This window comes from Lepisosteus oculatus, chromosome 9 (genome assembly GCF_040954835.1).
Source record: "Lepisosteus oculatus isolate fLepOcu1 chromosome 9, fLepOcu1.hap2, whole genome shotgun sequence".
NCBI classification, from domain to species: Eukaryota; Metazoa; Chordata; class Actinopteri; order Semionotiformes; family Lepisosteidae; genus Lepisosteus; species Lepisosteus oculatus.
Window position 1 is genome coordinate 45,332,234 of NC_090704.1, and position 12,745 is coordinate 45,344,978.

General features: G+C 46.5%; 1 protein-coding gene across 2 annotated transcripts in view; it reads left to right on the forward strand.

Annotated features, from left to right (window-relative positions):
* Positions 1-2,650: 2,650 nt before the first annotated feature.
* LOC102683327 (inactive rhomboid protein 2) overlaps positions 2,651-12,745 on the forward strand; it is a 34,242-nt gene continuing 24,147 nt past the window's right edge. The window contains exons 1-2 of one of the 2 annotated variants that reach the window (XM_069194610.1): positions 2,651-3,414; positions 9,438-9,530. The gene's annotated coding sequence lies outside the window, so the exon portion shown is untranslated. The remainder of the gene's footprint in view (positions 3,415-9,437; positions 9,531-12,745) is intronic. The other variant, XM_069194611.1, reaches the window with a different exon arrangement.

Below are 12,745 nucleotides of genomic sequence, written 5' to 3' on the forward strand. Positions count from 1 at the left end.
ATGAGAAGGTCTCTTCTAACTCAACCTAGGAATCACGGTGGATTGAATGTCTTAGATGTTTATACTGCTAATATTATCATTAAAAGCAATTGGCTTAGAAATTATGCTACAAACAAAAATAGTATATGGAATTTGATTCCCAAGTTGGTTTTTCAGCATATAGGTAATCTCGATTTTTTTGTTAAAATGTAATTTTTACTATTTATAGAATTCCTCTTAAATGATCTAACTTTCAGAAACAAGTTTTATTATGTTGGAATTTAATATACAAGCATAACGTTTCACCACATACATATTATATTTAGAATAATAAAGATATAAGGTATAAAAATAAAAGGATATTTTTTCTGATATGGTATGATAAAATCTGGCTAGTGGCCCAATTGTTAAATTAAGATGGAAGATTGTTTACATATACAGAACTTTTGGAGAAATTTAAGAGAAAGGGGCGAGGCTGTTTAGATGTAGTCTCGGTCTTGCCAATAGAGTATCTTCTGATTTCTCTGATAATTTATTTTTGGATGGAGTAGATATAAAAGATAAAAAAATGCAATAATAATTATATTAGGAACTTGTGCAATTCATATTTCATACCTTCTTGTATCTCCTTTTGGAATACTATGTTTAGGAATATAAACTGGAAATTAGTTTGGACAATTGCTGATAGTGTCTTACAAATAAAGTAAAAGAAATTCCAGTTAAAATCGTTAATAGGTTTTATCCTGTTAAATTGACACTTTCTAGATTTAAACATGAACAAGATGACTTACGTGTATTTTGTAATAATGAGAAGGAATCTTTATTACATTTGTTTGTTAACTGCATATATGCAAAACTGTTTTAGATAGATCTGCAAGATGTTATTGTTAAACATTTAAAGGTAAATGTTAAATTGAAAGATTTTGATATTATTTTATATTTTGTTAGATCTGGATTGGATAAAGAATGTGTATTTATTATTAATCTGTTATTTTGGCTAAATACTTTATCCACAAAAGTAAATGGTCTAATACCGCTCCCTCTATTCATGCTTTTAAAGCTGAATTCCTTTTTGATTTAAATTCTGTTAGTAAACTAAATATTTTTTTTACAATATAAATATGGAAAAAGAATAATTTTTAGCTTTTACAATTGTGAATCCCTCTGGCTGTGAAGTGTCTATTTCTGTGTCTATTTTAATATTCTGTCTCTTTTTCTGGTGTTTAAATAAAAACTTATTTTTTAAAAAAGCACACACACAAAAAAAAAGGTTGCGTGTCCACATTCCAAGTGAGGTGCCCGACACTCAGGACGCTGCAGTAAAAACCCTGAAATGGGTGCAGATATAAGTCTCTTCGGATGAAAGCATTAGCCAGAATAAGCGAGCACATCAACTGAAAATGGGGCTACTGTCAGCTCTGGAGCTGGGGTGCTATCGGAGTGGAGTTTGTCATCTCCCCCCATATTAATGTGGGTTTCTTCGCTCCATGTGCTAGTGGGATAACTGGCTCCTGGTAATATTGGCCCTGATGTGACCGTGAGTCAGGGTGTGTCCTTCCATGCACCGGGACAGGCTCTGACACCCCCGAGTTTCCTTCTCTGAATTTATTTATGACAGACGGTGTTTGAGGAAAGCTCTAAGCTCCATCAAAGACCCCACACGCCCCAGCTACAGACTGCATGACCCTCTACCATCTGGGAAACGGTACCGGAGCATTCGGACCGGAATACCAGACTCAGAGACAGTTTTTACCCCACACTATCAAACTATTAAACTCCCAGCTGCTCTCACCTACAATCTGAACCCTCACAGTGCCTTCCCTCTTCATCAAATCCCAAACACACATTGAAATCTACCTCTACCTCACATGTCAAGAAGTTCACTCCCCATAATTTCCTATCCTTTATTTCATTCTGTTGATGTATGTGTTTGCACATCTTGTCTCTGTCTTTCTTTTCTCATACAATTGTATTGTTGTTGTTTTTTGTACTACTTATCGTCTGAGAGCTGGCTAAATATCATCTCGTTATGCCATATACCTGTGTTTGAGTATAATGACAACGAACCTGACTTGAATGGTAGAAAGCGGTTAGAAAATAAACCGCATGATCAACTGGAAAAAGCAACGTCCTGTTACAGAACAAACTGCAGGGGGCGTAAGTGAACTCCAAACACTTTGTAAAAGACAAACAAATACTTTCAAAATGTGTACAGCTGTACTTTTAGGGTGGGCTAACAAGAAGGTCTCTATTTCTCCGTTCAGCGGTGATATAGTTATGTAGACAGCGTGTTTAATAATGCGCTGTCCTCTTTGTCTCCTAAATTTTCACCCATCGATTTTGTAACTGCATCATCCGATTCAGGAGTGGGATTCAGGCCGAGCCGGAGCCTATCCCAGCAGGCAACGGGCGCAAAGCAGGACACACCCTGGACGGGACACCAGTCCATCGCAGGCCACACGCAGACACAAACACCCACGCCAGAGCCACTTAACCTGTCGGTATGTTTTTGGACTGCGGGGGGGGGATGGACCACTCGGAAGAAACCCACACGAGGAGAACGTATGTTTATATAAACCCCAGAAAGACAGCAGCCCACTTCTGGAGCTGAATCCAGGGCCCCCCGGCGCTGCGAGGCAGCAGTGCTAACCGCTGAGACATCGTGCCGCCTTCAAAGTTATCGTGGTAAAACGTAATCAGCGTGAGACCGTCCGTGTTGAAAACAGGTAGAAGCGAAGAAACGTGCGTTAAAACCACGGTACAAGCATGGGAAAACAGTAAAAAGTCCAAACACGTGTGGTGATTCAGTACCATGACTGTCCTCGTTCCAATGGATTTGCCTTTGTTGCCACGTTGGTAAATCGGCTCAGAGCATTTCGGGAGTCCCAGAAATATCGCTCAGGTGAGCCGGGAGCCGCTAACCCGCCGGGACGCACCCCTGCTCCCACAGTTGCCAAGACTGGGATTTGTGAGGAGACGGCGCTCCAGAGTACCGAAACCCCAAGGACTACCTCCCAAGTGCATTAGCACCGAAGAGCGTTATCGCCATGCTCAACGACTCACAATGTTGCCGAAGTAATAATAAAAAGAAAGTAGCAGTACAGCGTTTAGCGCAACAACGTTACGTCTGCGAGTCTCGGTCTCCGTCCCTCGGGCTGTGACGGGAGATACTATCAGTCTCCGACTACGGCCGGGAAGAAAACGGGCTGGTTTCGAAACCCCATAGGTCTGCAGTAGAAAACACTACAATATAAACCCTCCTCTCCTGTGTTAAGGCACTCCCCTCAGCCAGGTAGGCCAAGCCGAGTCACAAGCTCCACCCGCAGAGGCAGAGCGGCGGAGGAAGAGGAACCGGACTGATCAGCGTGTTCACACTCAGTCCGATTCGGGCTCTTTTGCAGATCCCGACCGAATACGAAGTTGTGGGTTTTCCCGGTGAGTGTCTTCTTGATTTTGTATGTGTGTGTTTGGGGGGGTTGGTTGGTTTAAACAGGTGTTGTGAAAGGCGCAGAAGCAATGAGTGTTTTTTTTTTTTACTGTTTGTTTTTGAGGGGATTGTTGTGTCGTTAACTTACGTGTACTGCGGGGTGAAGATGATTGCTGTAAAAACTGAACTGCGGGAAGGTCCGGAGATTTTTTAAGTTTGGGGGGGGGGGCGACCGTGCTCGCCGCGACTGGAAAACTATCAAGAGACTAATTTCGAAGTCATTTTTCCTGTTGGGGTGTGTCTTGCGGTCTAAAATGTGTATTAAAAACGCACTTGTGCCCGGAGAGACAGCGGGAGGAATCACTACAGTGGTTTAACGCGTCATTTTCCCAGCCCTATAAGTGTGTGTCCCCACAGCGTGTTTTTAAAAGGTCGGTGAGTGTTCGCAGGTTTATGGACTTCTTTTTTTTTTTTTTTAAAAAAGAAAGACACTGGAAGCGGCTGAGCTTCTCTTTTAGTAGGTTTGGAAAATCAGAATCCCTCTGGAGGAAGCGGACAGCATTCCTGGAACTTCCGCCCAGCCCACTTGACATCTCGCCCCCGTCATTTTTTTTTTTTGGAGGAAAGGTTATAAGGCGAGGAGACTCTTGAAAATCCGGCTCGGAAACGAGGCGCAAATTCTCAGACCAGGTCTCTATCGCCACTTTTTGAACTTTGTTTTTGTTTAAATAGAAAACCTGTTGGCTACGCTGATACTTCGAGCCCGTTGTCAAAGGCCTTGTGGTTTTAACTCGTCTTTTCCCACAAAGCCCCAGGATCTCGATTCTGCACGCGTCGGGAAGCACAGACACAGATGTGCTTCGCTTTACTGCGCGGGGAAACTTCAATGAACACAAATCGAAGCGGGGGGTTACAATAAGGGGGCTGTTCACCACAATTATTAAGGAAACGCTTTTGTCCAGGCTGAGAGAGTTCTTAGAGCTGAACACAGCAGATTCGTGCAGCAATTATTATTATTGCAGCTAATTTCGCCTTGAATTTTCAAACCCGAAGTGCTTCACGGTGGAACCCACTTTGTCCACTGAAGTGCAGCCCCACCTGAGGGACTGAGATCCTCATAGTCATTGTTTCAAATCCAATGTGCTGGTGTACAGAGCCAAACCAAATATTGTCACTGTCCAAATACGTATGGACAGCACTGTATATGGTATTTATATTCTTAGATGGCACAAAAGCAGATTATGAAGAACAAAATTTCACAACTGCTAGTATTTGCCCATTTATTGAATAATATGCTTCATACAGGTCTTTGCCAGATCTATGGCTACTTTTTGAGGTCACACATTACACATTACCTGTGTGAAAACGTGCTTGATTTTATTTCTTTTTCCCACTGTTTGGTTACAATCGGTGATCTCAGCCGCAGTGCCTGGTGGGTCCCCTTTCTTCTGGTTTTTGTTCCAACCTGAGCTGTCAGTTAAATGCTTGAAATAATTAATTTCTTAGACGGGCAGGATTTCGTTTTCTTAAGATCCACTCAAAACCACCACTTTGTGAAAGGTACAGTGCCTTCCAGAGCACCCCATGGCCTGGTTAGAAGTGTGAGGTGTTCAGTTAATTGATCAATTAGTCAGGCTTCTGTATAACTCCGAGCTGTAGTGGAATCAAGGCAGAGGGCACTGGGCCCACCAGGAATTGAGTTTAAAACCATTGCTCAGACCCTGAAGCAGTTCATCACCATGCCACTGAGAGAGACCCCTGAGAGCATGAGCATTTTTTTAGAACGCTGTAGTAACCAAGTAAAAGGTTGGGAAGCATCAAGGCTGAACTATTCTAGCAGTTTTTTTACTAGGGTAAAAAAGACTGAGCAATTAGTTCAAGTAAGGAGCTGCGTCAGCTGCAAAGGAACAAGTGAAGGTTTATTCCCCGCTGTAAAGAAACGCAACTTTTCGGCTGTGGAGCCTTCTTTGGGTGTCAAGAAGGTGACACCCGAAGAAGACTGAGCAATGCTGTGTTGTCATGAGAAGCATGAGTTCATTTTTCAGCTCGTGTTGTGGTGAGATTGGTCAGGTTCGGTTACGAGAGGTTATGTTCTTGCAAAACTTCCTTTTTCCCCCCTCTCCACTGTACGCGCTCCGCGAGGTCGGCTCGGAAGCTTGTGCAATTTCTCTCGGCCGCCTTGGTCACGCGGGACGGGGAGCACTGCTCCTGCAGCCCCCCTCTCCTCGCGCTGCAGGGAGGGGCTGCGCCCCACATGCTCGTGATGTCCCGTCTGCGTGCGTGGGGCCACGCCGTGCCTGTGCCCCGTCGAAACCTCGGCTGGCGTTTTGTGCGCTCGTGTGACTTGGGCAGGGGCACATAAGCTTGAGGAATCTGGATGCCCCTCAAACCTGTGCAGTCAGATTTAGAATTTTCCTGTTACACAGAGGACCGTCTGTCTGTGAGAAATGGAAAGTGTGCTGTGAGGTGTGTAGTTTTTGTGTAAACCTTTGTGATTCTGTTGTAGAGTTCTGTCATTTTCTTCAAGCAGCAAGAGCCCTGTGTTTTACTCCAGATCTGTCAAAGGGCAGCACAGTGCTGTGGCCTCCCAGCTCTCAGGCCATAGGTTGAAATCTGGACTGGGACACGTTGTGACGTGAGTTGCATTCCCCAGAATACGTAGGCGTTTTCTCCAGAAACGTCACTTCTCCGCCACCACCCTAAGACAAGCAAGGTGGGTTAATTGTCTCAACTTGTCACTGTGCGTGTGTACGCCCTGCAAACCGCTTGCATCCTGTCCAGGAGGTAGTCCTGTCTTAGTCCTTAGGAGGAATTATTGGCTTTCTGATAATGGGAAGATGAGAGTATGCTACGTGTCAATAATGACCTTTCCCATCCTGCAGTGAGCTCTGACCCTTTGCAATACATGACTTACCTTGGGTACCAAGCCAGGACTGTAAAACCAAAAGAATCTGCTTTTCATCTGCAGCAGCAGGTGTGAGGCATCGTGGCTCCAGAGACACCTCTCATCTTCATACTGTAGGTGTTCTTTCCTGGGTAGAACTAAGGAAAAACATGTGCCTGAGATGACCATTCACTTGGAAAAAGGTTCTTGCTTTGGAAAGTTAGTGATATGCTTCTGACATGGGAAAAGAGAATAGAGAATACACAACGTTTTGGCTGTGGAGCCACCTTCTTCTTCTCTTTGTTTGTGTTTGACAGTTATGTTTCCTGTGCTAGTCCAGGGGCACGTTGGGGTGGAGCTGCACAGTAGCTATTTTCTCACTTTGGGTTGCAGTTATACTAGTAGTGTGATGTGTGCCACAGGGGTCAGTTAAGAAAAAGATAAAAATAGCAAAGTGCTTAATCATGTGCTGAGCAACAAGAATGCAGAAAGACTGACAGTATGGAGGTCGTGCTCTGAATATGTATCACCTGACTGTTAATGTTCACTTCCTGTGACTTTTCCGGCACAAAACGAGCTGGAACAGGTGCTCTCTGCCCTGGGGGCTGCAGTATGCTCACTACCAGTGCGGACAGGTGTGTGGTACTGGACATCTCCTGCCGAGTCGCTGTCTAGACCAGACGTCCACAGTCCTTCACAGCTGAACATTGGGAAAGTTCCAAATAAGATGCCCTTCGGCCCATTAGACCAGTTGAGCTTTTAACAGCTAATCGATGGAAGGATTTCATCCAGCTTTCCTTAGGAGAAGCCTGGGTATCGGCTTCAACAACATGGCCAGGTAGCCTGTTCCAAAATCCTGCCTCCCTTTGTATATGTGTATAAAAAAAGAACAGAAGGCACTTCCTCATAGTTTCCACTTGTGTCGAGGAATCAAATTGGGTTTCCAAGACCTCCGCTCGTTAATGTGAGGAACAGCTTTGGTGCCGTCACCCTGGGGCGATGTTTCTCGCGTCTTGGAGGACACCTGCGTCTTCTGGGTTTCCTTCCTGCCGAGCCACCTGCTTCCAAGGCCGCGTGGCCGACATTCCGTTACACCACAGAGCAGCTGGCAGCGAGCAGCGCTGCCACGGTGAGCTCGCGGGCGCCGGTGTGGCAGGAGAGAGTCCTGTAGGACGAGGCTTCAAGCTCGAGTCGAGCACGGGGTCGCTTCTGCTCTGACTCTGAGGGGGAGCCATATGGGCTGTGCACATCCTGGATCACCGTTGAAGGACCACGCTGTCTCTCTCATCTTTGTTCCAGCAAAGTCTTTTAGTTTCTAAAACAGAGTTCCATTAAAAGCTTCAGCTTATGTCTTTCACGTATCGTATCGGACAGAACGTGGCATTAGCGCTGTGTCCTGGTTATAGAGTGTGGCCGTGTGGTGCTGCACGCTTTTTAAAAAAAAAAAAGAAATATTTGAACCCTATTAGACCCTTTCAGTGCAAGTGATCTAAGGGGGTTCATCACAGTTTTCCCAAAACTCTGAAGAGAATAAACAGGAACCCATGTAAATTAAGCCAGATACTTGTTCCATTTTTGGTTGGACATAGGCTGTGTGTGTCTTCTGGTTTCTGGTATTTAAATTTGATGTAAGAGTGAACTTTAGGTCTTCTAGCGTTAAATATTACAGATCACTCCATTTCCTTCATGGTATTTATATTCTGTGCCTATCCTTCAAGTTCAAGTTTATTGTGTCTGCATACAATGAAGTGCTTACTTGCATTCCTCCCCTGATAAATGACACAACGGATGACATTACAGAACGTTGGAGACGGGAGACGTGGTAGTAGCCGTAGTCTTAAGCTGCATTCAGATAGTAGTGGTGTGCAAAATTCAAGTAAAGGCAGTATTTGCTTTACTTGCTCAATCGCCTTGTGACGTTCCCTTTGCAGTTCTTAAGAAATCTTAAAAAAACGCCCAAATCCTCGAGTGGGAGTATTAGGTGTCCCAGAATGACGTTGCTCTCCGGAAGATCCACACAACACTTCAAATGCCTCCTGAGCCCCCACCCCCTCCTCTACAGAAGTGTGTGAACAGCGTCTCAAACCGAAAAAGAGCTTGTTGCAGGGAGTGACGTCACTCGGGGATCGAGCACGAGAATGGGTGGCTGTCCTCTCTGCAATTCTGGCATTTCTTGATTGTTTAAAAAACTGAGCTCATTCTACAGGCAACAGAAACCACAGGGTATTAATAAGAATAAGGAAACAGTGGTTAATGACAGTAAGGTTTTATGGTATAGTGATCATCCACACTTTAACTTCTTCAAGTAATCCTCTTGCACTGGAGATTTCGTATCCGAAGGATTGGATGAGTGGGGAAGTGTAATTCTTTACCCGCCCTCACCATAACTCACCAGGTCTTCTCTCTTGTGACCTCTGCCTGATTCCTCCTGTAGGCATTTTTTTGCTGTGTGCGTGGTGTTCATCTGCACGCTCAGTTGCCTGGAGAGTGCATGCTTCATTTCTGTTGCCTCTGCCTGCAGTAGTGGTGTGCGCGATATTCCCTTCACTGTCAATTCAGTGAGAAGGTTCTAAACCAGTTTGCACGCGGAACACGAGACTGTCGTTTTTGTGGAGTGGTGACACCATGAGACGCTAACTTCTAACCCACAAACCTATCAGTGTAAAACACAAGTTGGGAACGGATGTTATAACTCCTTTAGCTACACTACTACTTCCTCTTGTAGTTCTGAGTGATAAATTGATGCATTCTGATGCATGCTGTCCTTGTGCAATGTCTCATTTCCAGGCAGGCTGTGAAAAAGCATCAATACAGTAGGTTTGCACATGTGCCCCTGAATCAACCTCTTTGCTTTTTACACACTTAGTTTGTGACAAAAACTGCAGTCTAAGAAGGAAGCTGGTGGTAGCCCTGGTACCAGAGATCCACTGGGCTCTTTGGTTTTCATCTGTTCTCTGTTTCCATCCAGGTCTCTGCTCAGTTTGGCTCTCCGGGACCAGGGCTGCTTATGGAGTCTTGTCTTCTCTGCTGCAGTGACCTTTTCACTGCTGTAAAGCCTAGCGTGTGGCTCTTGTTTTTTTTTTTCTCTTTTACATCCCACACATGAGAAGTTGTGATGACTCTTCTGATCAATCTGTTCTTTTGTAGGTTGGGTTTGTGCCGAAGCGAGGCAGTGAAGATGGCTGAAGCAGAGCTCCAGGCTGCGGTCGCCGGACACAGCTCTCCCCGAGATTAAAACGAGTAAGCGTGGCGTGGGCTTCTTTAAAAAAAAAAGAATCTAAAGGTTGAAAACGAGAAGGTTTCAGTGTCGCGCATTGCGTCCCAGTCAATAGCGATGGTATCGAAAGCCCAGGATCTCATCTCTGCCGGGGACAGTGAAAGGACCCAGTGCAGTCTCTCGAGAGGGTTAAGAAAAGGAGGACAGCTCTGGGTTTTCCCTGCTGCGTTTGAAGTCGGGGGAAGCTGTTTAATGTCCGTGTATGGAAAAAGTTTTGAGCTCGGAAGAAGAGTGAGTCTGAAGACAGTGCTGGTTGCGAAGGCGCTTCTGACCGCCATCTGTGACCGGTGGCCTGGTGTCCGCAGGCCCACGGGCGGTCCGCTCCAGCTCTGCCTGTCCATCGGAGCCGTACCCTGGAAGTCAGTCAGTCATTTTCCTTCCCCGTGACTGAATCTGCTGTGCTCTTCCTGAACGCCTGGGGTGGCTGTATGTAAAGGGAGAGGTCTTTCCTTTCTGGTAGCGTGTCCAGAGGGGGGCTGTGCTCAGGGGAGTGATGGGCAGTGGGACCAGGTGCCCTCTCATGGCCGCTGGCTGGTGTTCTGCAGTGCCGGATTTCCCATGAGGCACTGTAGGCACAGTGCCTAGGCCCTACGACATTTCCAGGGCCTCCGAAGGAGGGAAACACTAGTGACGAACGAAAAACGAGCTGAAACAACATGCTCGCGATCGACTCCAAATCAATAATCATCTGCTATCTAGCGGCTGTTCTAGAAACTAGGAGTATCGGAGCCATCGTCGCTCGACTCGCTCTGTCAAACGTGTGGTTTAGCATTCGAATATGCATGTCGTGTGACTCGACGTCATTCAACTGGCGTTGACCCCTCTCTTTTAGCACATTTCGGAGTGGAAGTGCCGAGGGCCGATGCACACCAAAATCCATCCCTGTGTGTGGCGGGAGAGAGGGAGGTCCTGGCGGCCAGCAGGAGCCCTGCCCGTGTTTGTCCAGCTCCTGGCAGTCCGGGCGCGTGCGCGGTCAGGTCTAGTCTGTCACGCCTGGTGCCGCATCCTGGGAATCAAGTGGCTCTTCCTCCCAGCCCTTCCCTGGCCACCACCACCATTCCCTTTCCGACTCACAGGGGGGCAGCAGACACCAGCGGCTGGGCTCGCTCCTCTCCTGGGCAGATCTGCGCCTGTCTGTGGTCAGGGAGGGAGCAGGGAGCCTTGGAGTGCTTCAGCTGCTGCCCCGTCCTCGTGCCGAAGAGGCAAGCCGTTACGAGACGGTCATGTTTAACCAGGCTGCCTCCTGCCGCTGAGCCTCCCATCTAGAGTTTGCCGTTCCCCGTAGTGGAAAAGGAATATTTTCCTGACCTCGAAATGCAGCGAGAGGTCATGGGATTGGAAAAAGCTGTTGGAAGATCGGCTGTACGTTAGCGCTGGTGCTCAGCGCGCACATCAAAGCTCTAAAAAGGGCTATCTTTTTTTCTTTGCACAACTTAGTGGTTTCAGAGGTGTGTATGTAGGGGTGGTGGTTTCTGGTATGAAGGTGGGGGGGGGACTCCGGTGTGTAAAGCAGGAATTATCTCCAGCTGTGTGTGTGCCTCTGCCTTGTGTCACTCTCTGTCTGGTCCTGGGCTGCCCCAGCTTGTCTCACCTGCCGCGTGCTGTCTACCAGTTCAGCGAGACTCCACCCATGCCTGCGGGTCCAGGCAGGCACGCACTGCGCCATGCTTCTCCTGGCCCTCTGGCCCGGGGATCATTCCGCTCCTGTGCCATGTGTGAAACGGAGCCTTCAAACCGCCTCAAGGGTAGTCGGTCTTGATCGCTTTTTTTTTTTTTTTTTGCTGAGGTGTCTGTAAAATTGCCACCTTAGGTTAATGTGTTAATTAATTAATGTTTAATTATTAGCCCTATACAATTTCTTGCATTAGGAATTCATCTTTTCGCATACCCCAGCTTTTTCTCCATGGAGACACAGACACACAGACAGGGAGAGAAGCTTGGGGTCAGAGCGCAGGGTCAGCCATTGTACGGCGCCCCTGGAGCAGTTAGGGTTAAGGGCCTTGCTCAGGGGCCCAGCAGAGTAGGATTCCTCTGCCGGCTGCGGGATTTGAACCGGCAACCTTCCAGTCACAGGCACAGATCCTTAGCCACAGAGCCACCGGTATCCCCTTTTGTAAGAGAGGGAACAAAATGTCCTCTAGGGCCGGCAAATCCTTTATACTCCCAGGAGCTCCCGCGCTTTTCGAATTCCCACAGCTGCGAATTCCTGGAAAAAGTCATCTGATCACCTGAGTCTTTCTTGCTGTTGCCAGGCAGCTGTGAAGCGTCGGGCAAACGCGGTCCTGTTCTTGCAGAGGGAGGGAAAGTCTTTAAAATAAAGCTAGACAGGCCGTTGCAAGTTTTTCCAGTGGGTATGTCCCCGGTAGTTTTTGTACGGTCTAGTGGATCACGCTAGTTAATTGCTTTGATGACTGTGTGTGTGTGTCAGTCTCTGTCTGCTCTCTTCAGATGCAAGTAAAACTCCTGCAAACTGGAGAAGGAAGTTCCGATTCTGTGTCGAGTGGAAATTATACCTCCCCCACAGAAGGGATATAAATATCCCCAAGTAAAACAAAATATGACTCAGAAACGGTAAAATAACGGCATAATAATAAAAATGAGAATTGGGATTTATCCCAATTCAGTATATAAAATAAGACTGGTTTGGATAGAAAGTTGCAGGTTATTTGCTCAGCATGGTACTGTTTTCTGAAAGTCTAGGGTGAGCCTTTTATTGTTGATTTTCTTGGCAAACTGCTTGTCCAGGGACATGAAGTTTAAACGCAGGCAACAATTGCGCAGCGATGATAAGGTAAACCCGTTCACTTTAGTTAAGACAGTAAGGCACAAACTGGAAAGGGGAGAACAAGCACCATGCAGACAATTGAAGCATAATAAAAGAGTACACTGTGAAACAGTGGCTACAGAGACCTCATGGAAACACCCTGTAGGCACCTTGTTTACAGTGCTTGAGTGGAAGTACCAAATTACATGATGAGTTTCAGAATTAAACCTTTACAGCAAAACAGTGCAGGAGTTAATGAAGAATGCAGTAGAAATATGAATCAAAGATAATTTTGATCAGCCATCTGCCCATAGAAATGCATTCACCCAGGGCCTTTAAACCGAAGTGCCTGGAGCCTACAAGGGGCTCAACCCCCTTCCTCCGCCCTGTCTGGAGCAGGCCATCTGTTGAACT